The 6634-nt window shown below is 36.4% G+C and overlaps 1 long non-coding RNA gene across 1 annotated transcript; it reads right to left on the minus strand.

Annotated features, from left to right (window-relative positions):
• Positions 1-1548: 1548 nt before the first annotated feature.
• Positions 1549-4224, minus strand: LOC104214835 (uncharacterized). The gene is made up of 2 exons (XR_708025.2): positions 3884-4224; positions 1549-3274 (listed from the first exon to the last, which is right to left on the minus strand). It is a non-coding gene; the product is annotated as an uncharacterized lncRNA (long non-coding RNA).
• Positions 4225-6634: the final 2410 nt, after the last annotated feature.

Raw genomic sequence — 6634 nt, forward strand, 5'->3', positions numbered from 1 at the left:
GTTGGGCAATGACCCATATAATGACTCAACCCTTCTTGACCCGCCCAAATTCAGCCCAACCCGCCCATTTGCCACCCCTAAGTGGGAGGGAGATGGAGCTTAAGTCCATCATCACTTGAAACTGTCATCTAGATCTATAAATTGTAAATAGTACAATTACGATAACCTCAACGCTAATCTTGTCGGGGGGGGGGGGGGCCCAACCATGCGCCTTCCCAAAATCTGATGTTCCTCCATTCACCAAGAATAAAGCCCATATTTGACCTGACTTTTTTCCAATAGCCTTCATACAATGGATATTTCAAATGCTACCACTTTATTTGTAGTTCTATTGACAGTGGAAATTACAGTACTGCAAGTACCATCTAATGGGGCATAACCTAATTTATCTTTTTCTGTGGACATGGAAAAGAACTAACACAAAGATCTATAATGACTAGGGCTAAAAGATGCATTCCAATGGTCCGCTTTAACTTTGAGCCTACCAATTTATAGGTGAAAGAGCTGATTCCCCAGTTCAGTGAAAAGAGAGAATGTAGTGCTCTTATCCTGGTGGCCCAGATCCAAAATCTTGGCTTTTCAAGGCCATCTCCAATAACAGGCAGCACACGCCAATTTCAGTTTCAACAGTTTACACGGTTTTAGAGATGAAAATGATACTAAGTTGAGTCATTTAGTGAGATGGCCATGAGATAACTTACCTTAATAACAACCAAATAAAGTGGAAGCATAAGGAGCTTAAGTCCATCTCTTGAAGCAGTCATCCAGATCTATAGTATCTCAATAGTAACGTTATGAAACCTCGACAGCTAATTGCCCAATTCATCAATAAATGAAAAAGGAAAACAAAAATAAATGGTAAGCTCTTCCTGCTCTATTAAACCGGGATCCACAGCTAGCTTCTTATTTAATGGTTGTCATTAGATCCTTTAAATGTACATAACCTTTTTCTCTTATGGTTATGTTCTTAAACGTGCAATAACAATAACTTTACTGCTAGATTATCTTTGACCAATGCAATCTCCCTTTTTTTGTTTATTGATTGATTTGGAATCTTTACTTTTGTTGATTAAGCTAGTTTTTCTTGACTTCTCCTCTGGATGCAGAGCAAATGAGAGGAGGAAAACAGGAAAGACCCTGCAAACGTATGCTCCGAATGCAAAAAAGAACGATGACGAAGTAAGGCATGATGATGTGCAGATGTATGATGCTGCTCTGCAAATTATCACTCTTTTCATCATCATTCTTCTTTTCCGCAACAGTAGTCGGAACATTGAAGGTCTCTTCCAGTGTGACCATCTTCCTCCTATTTGTTCTATATTTTACTTTGAATAGAAGCCAAGACAAAACACCTAAATCAACCGAAATTAAGATTCCAAATCAACAAACAAAATGTAAATGTAAGATAACACAGGATTAGAGATAACCCACCGATAAAATTATTGTTAATGCATGTGTAAGAAGATAACAATTAAAAATATGCACAATTAAGATTCTTTACTGTTTCATAGCAGGTTTGAGTTATGGAATAACACACCTGTCTCCTCATCATGAATATCATAGTCCTAAAGCCTTTCTATATGTACATTAAAAATAAGTATACAACGGATGGTTTACGCCTAATGTACAATTATAGGTTATGTTTGTGTAAATGCACCTTATCAGAGCGGCAACAACAACATCACCCATTAGCTAATCATCCGCTCCCTTTTCTTGATCACTCTTTTCCGCAACAGCAACATCATTTTGTTGCACATCATCAATTCTTTCATCATCATCAGTATTTTCTGCTCCTGCATAAAAATGAGAGAGGCATTAAGCTACGACACATCACAATTGGGAGAACATGTTTCATAGAGAGGGAAATCATTTTTGCAAGATTGTCGACTGTTAAACAACTTGGAGATTGTCAAAAATCTAATGTGTTGAGTGTGTGTGTGTAGAGTGTGTGCGTGTATGTGAGAGAGAGATTGTACCTGGTGTTTTTCATTCCATCAGTCACAACATACATTTCCATCTCCAGTAAAGAGAAAATACTACTCAATAATGAAATAAGAACCCATTTAAGGTTTGATCATATTAAGAGCCTTCAACGAATTTAATTTAACCAAGTCGGTCAATCAACGTGGAGATGAAGAATTTACTCTTGAATAGACGGACATAGTTGCTAACATATTTGTCTTTTAAGATAAAGCAGCATCTGGTTTGTTCTATCAGCCGCTAATCTTGAGAAAGCATTTTAAGTCTCTTGCACTTGATGGTCAATCACAGAAACAGAAGATAAGATACAGTTGAAGAAGATGTTTCAAGGTTTGCAGGAATCATTCTCTTCTAACATAAAAGAGGAAGACGAGATGGTGCTAAAGAAATATTTAAGGAAGAGAATTTGAGTGCGAAGGGCTCATTACGTTAACAATAACTGCAAGAAATCAAAAGGAATAGAACAGAATAGTTTTAGCAAACATAGTATGGGGCTATTTTTGTACAAGGAAAAGAAAAGAAATTATGGGACTATTGCCAAATCCAATTGTAGAAAAGGGTTATTTTCATGGAACTTCTACATTATACTAATGGCATTTGGTTTAGATGGTTTACAAATTTTGTGCCATATGACTGTGCAGGAGTCAAAAGGTATCACCATTTCCTTGTCCAAAAGATGCGTAATGATATTTTTTATTAGTAAGATAGAAATTTTGTTAACAAAACACAACGCTAAGATGGTGATGTAAACTGTACAACCTAAGCCAAACAATATGCTATAGTTCCTTCTAGTTCTGCAGGGAACCAATGAGATCCAACAATAATTCAGCCTCATTTACATATTCCAATCTACATATCGCATTCCTCCGTGTTGGAAACACGCATAATGATAAAGGATTAATTTTTGTTCCTTTTTTCATGCGCATTAAAATAGCTGTTTTGAACCAATATATTTCACATATTAACAGATCTTTCAGGATCCAGTTTAATGGAGAAAGGATAATATTCAATGAAAATGCCAAAATGCTAATACACATAAACAACAAGGTATGACTTTCCTTTAAGTGTTACCATATCAATAACCTGTTTTATTGCCTGCAACCAACCAAGAGTTTGTGAGTTCGAGTCTCCCCAAGAGCAAGGTGGGAAATTCTTGGAGGGGAGGATGCCGGGGGTCTATTTGGAAAAATAGACTCTCTACCCCAAGGTAGGGGTAAGGTCTGCGTACACACTACCCTCCCCAGACCCCACTAAGTGGGATTATACTGGGTTGTTGTTGTTGTTGTTGTATTGCCTGCAACCAACATCGTATTATAAAGACAAACACATATATCTTTTGAGAAGGACAAACACATACTTCTAATTCCACTCACTATCATTTGCACTTTTATATTACAAAGGCCCTCGTCTACAGATATTCCTGCTTATTAACTGTAATGTCCACCCAAATGATTTTGTCGGGGGTGTTGGCAGAGGATAAATATGAATGCTTAGCTTTGTGAAGACTATTATACTTTTCTTTAAATCAACTTGAAGACTATTATACATGACATGGAAGCCTCCAGCATCGTTCTCAGAAACCCTAGTATCCTCCAACATCTTTTACAACAATGATGATGATCCAAATTTCTCTATGAGAGGTTTGAGTAAACAATAGAAGTATATGTCAAAAGAAACAGAATTATCAAATATCAATAATGTGAAACTACCTTATCACTCTCATAAGAAGTCGTCTAAAAACAGTAGTAATTGCCAAAAAACTATGCAGGATACTACAATAAGTTTGACAGAGAATCAATCAGCAATTTAGTTGACGGGATGCAACGATTTCTAAAACAAATCAGGATAAAAGTATCCCAGCTGTATTAAAATTTAAGAACACAAAAGAAGAGGATTATCATACCATAAGTCTCTTATGAGGACCTGCCTTTCTGATGCTCTTAATCTATGCATCACTTCATATGCTTTCTCTTCCCTTTTTCGACTCTGAACTACTAATATTTAATAGTGCAGAGAGCTCTGCCTCCTCAGGCACAACCCCAGCCTTCTCAGCCATTCCCTTCTCACAAATCCCGAGCAATGCCGGCCCAAATGGTCTAAACCTGGAAAGAATCCCAAAATTATTCATTTGCTTAACCAAATCAAATGCCATATCACGGTCTTGTGGCATTGTGCAATTTTCTGATAAGGGAGTTGCAGTGGTACCGGTGGAAAATTGACATAATAAGAAAATTGGACTGGATTTCAAAAGTCCAGTCCATTTAAAAAGACAGCCGAGTATGAATTTTAAGAGGTGATTTTCCGGTTTTCGGACCGATCATTCAAAAATAGTCAGCGTTTAGTAAGTCAATGAAAAATAGTCACTATTTTGCTGCAACAGAGATCGGTCCAGCATAATATACTGGAGTTCGGTGCACCTGTATATGAACTCCATCATATTATGCTGGACCGGTATACTTTGCTGACTCCAGTATATTATACTGGACAATTATACTTGCTGGAACTCCAGTATATTATGCTGGAGTTCTAGTGTACTTATGTTGGAACTTCATCATATTATGCTGGAGTTCTAGCATACTTATCGTGGAACTCCAGTATAATATGTTGTAGTTCAAGCATACTTATACTGGAACTCCAGTATAATATACTGGCGTATTTTTCGGGTTTTGAACAGTGTTTTCGCTCAGATTTATCTTTACATGAAAAATGACTAAATTTCGATTACTTTTGAAACTGGCTATTTTTGAATGACCAATTGTAAATCTGGCTATTTTTGAATTTCTCCCTGACTTTCCGAATCTCTCAACAAACAGTAATTAGTAATTATATTTAGCACTAATATAGTTAATAATTAGCATTACTGTAGTTTAATTAAAAAAGTTTAAGAGGCGACTTTTAGTATTTCTTATAGAAGGTATAAAATTACTCCATCCCTCCATAATAAGTGACCAATTTTGCTTTTTTATTTTGGTCCAAAATAAGTGTTTATTTATATAACCAAGAAACAATTCAATTTGTTTTTCCAAAATTATCTTCATGTACGTATCCCTAAAAGGTCTTTTACTCCTCACATTAACTATGCTGCAACATCTAATTAAAGGTAGTTTAGTCATACTAACTATTTTTGTCTAAAATTTAGTATTTCCTTAATGGATGTGCCCAAAGCAAATTAGTCACTTATTGTGGACCGGAGGGAGTACATAAAAGGGGGAAAATCCAAAAATATGAGACGAGAGGATAAAAAATGGAGTGAACTTTTGTATACATAGGATCCTCATTGAGGACGAGGGATTTTTTTTGGTGGGGGGGGGGGGGGGCGGGGATAACTAATAGTTTTATTAATCACCAGTAACTTTACATATCAATAGCGTGTTTATACATCAGCAACTATAATCTTACAAACTTCTAAAGCCTACACTGATTGTCTCTATTAAAACATAAAATATTGCACCATGCTACTAATCCCAATGGTGGCTCTCACGTTACATATGTAGGCTAACTCCCGTGCAATACTATCAACTCCTCTGCTTTTCTTTTCAAACAGACGTAGGTTCCTTTCAATCCAAATGAAGTGAGTTATCTCAGCATATACCATCCTGTAGAATTGAACTCGATGTGTCCTACCCTTAGCACATTGTATCACCCATTGCATATGTTGTTCCTAGTTATCTCCCGCAATATCCTGCCTTTGCATCCAATGTAGGATTCTTTGCCACAATTCCTTTGTAAATCGACGGTTAACAAACTAGTGTTCCTTGTTCTCATCATGAGCTTGGCATAAGGAGCACTTTGGATCTACAACTAAACCCCATTGTATCAGCCTATCTGCAGTCAGCAATCTCCCATGTAGTTGCAGCCACATGGTAAATATAGCTTTTGGCCTAGCATTATTTTGGAACATCAAGCATTTCCAATTAACTCTTGATCTGTCACCCAGCAACTGCAGGTAGAAACTGCTTATCATACTCTTTCTTTGATGTTGCGGATGCTGCACCTGTTGAAGAGTTGTTCTAGCATTTAGGATCTATCTCACCATCCAGCTTGCTTGTTGGGGAATTGGCACCTCTTCAAACAGTTTGTCTTTGATGTAGAAAGCATGTATCCATCTTATCTATAGTCGATCTTGCTTGTGTGCTACATCCTAGCATATTTTTGCTAGAAGCCTTGTCCCATAGATGCAAATTAATCAAGTTTAGGCCCTGCTTGATTTAGGTGTACACATTCTGTCCCAGACTACCAAAGCCTTTTTTATGATCATATTTACCCCAAACCAGATGTAGCTTCTAAAGTATGAGTCAATCATCTTCAAGACCTTTGAAGGCAGAGTGAACAGTTGCGACCAATAAGATTGAATACAAAAGAGCACAGTTTGAACAAGCTGCACTCGACCAGCATATTATAATTTCTTTGCTGTCCAGGAAGAAATCTTTGCAACTATCTTCTCTACAAAAGTATGAGGGACTTTTGAAGTGTATGGATGCATATTTAGAATTTAAATTTAATGGATTCAACTTTTAAGTTTTTTAGTATTAAATTTATTATATTATTAAAATAATGAGTTCAAATTTAATATTTGCCAAGGTTTTTATATACATGTTTAGTAATTGTTTTTACGTATAAATGCATATTTTGTGTCAAAAGTTATGAGTTAAGT

The sequence above is a fragment of the Nicotiana sylvestris genome, chromosome 1, assembly GCF_000393655.2.
Source record: "Nicotiana sylvestris chromosome 1, ASM39365v2, whole genome shotgun sequence".
Taxonomy (NCBI): Eukaryota; Viridiplantae; Streptophyta; class Magnoliopsida; order Solanales; family Solanaceae; genus Nicotiana; species Nicotiana sylvestris.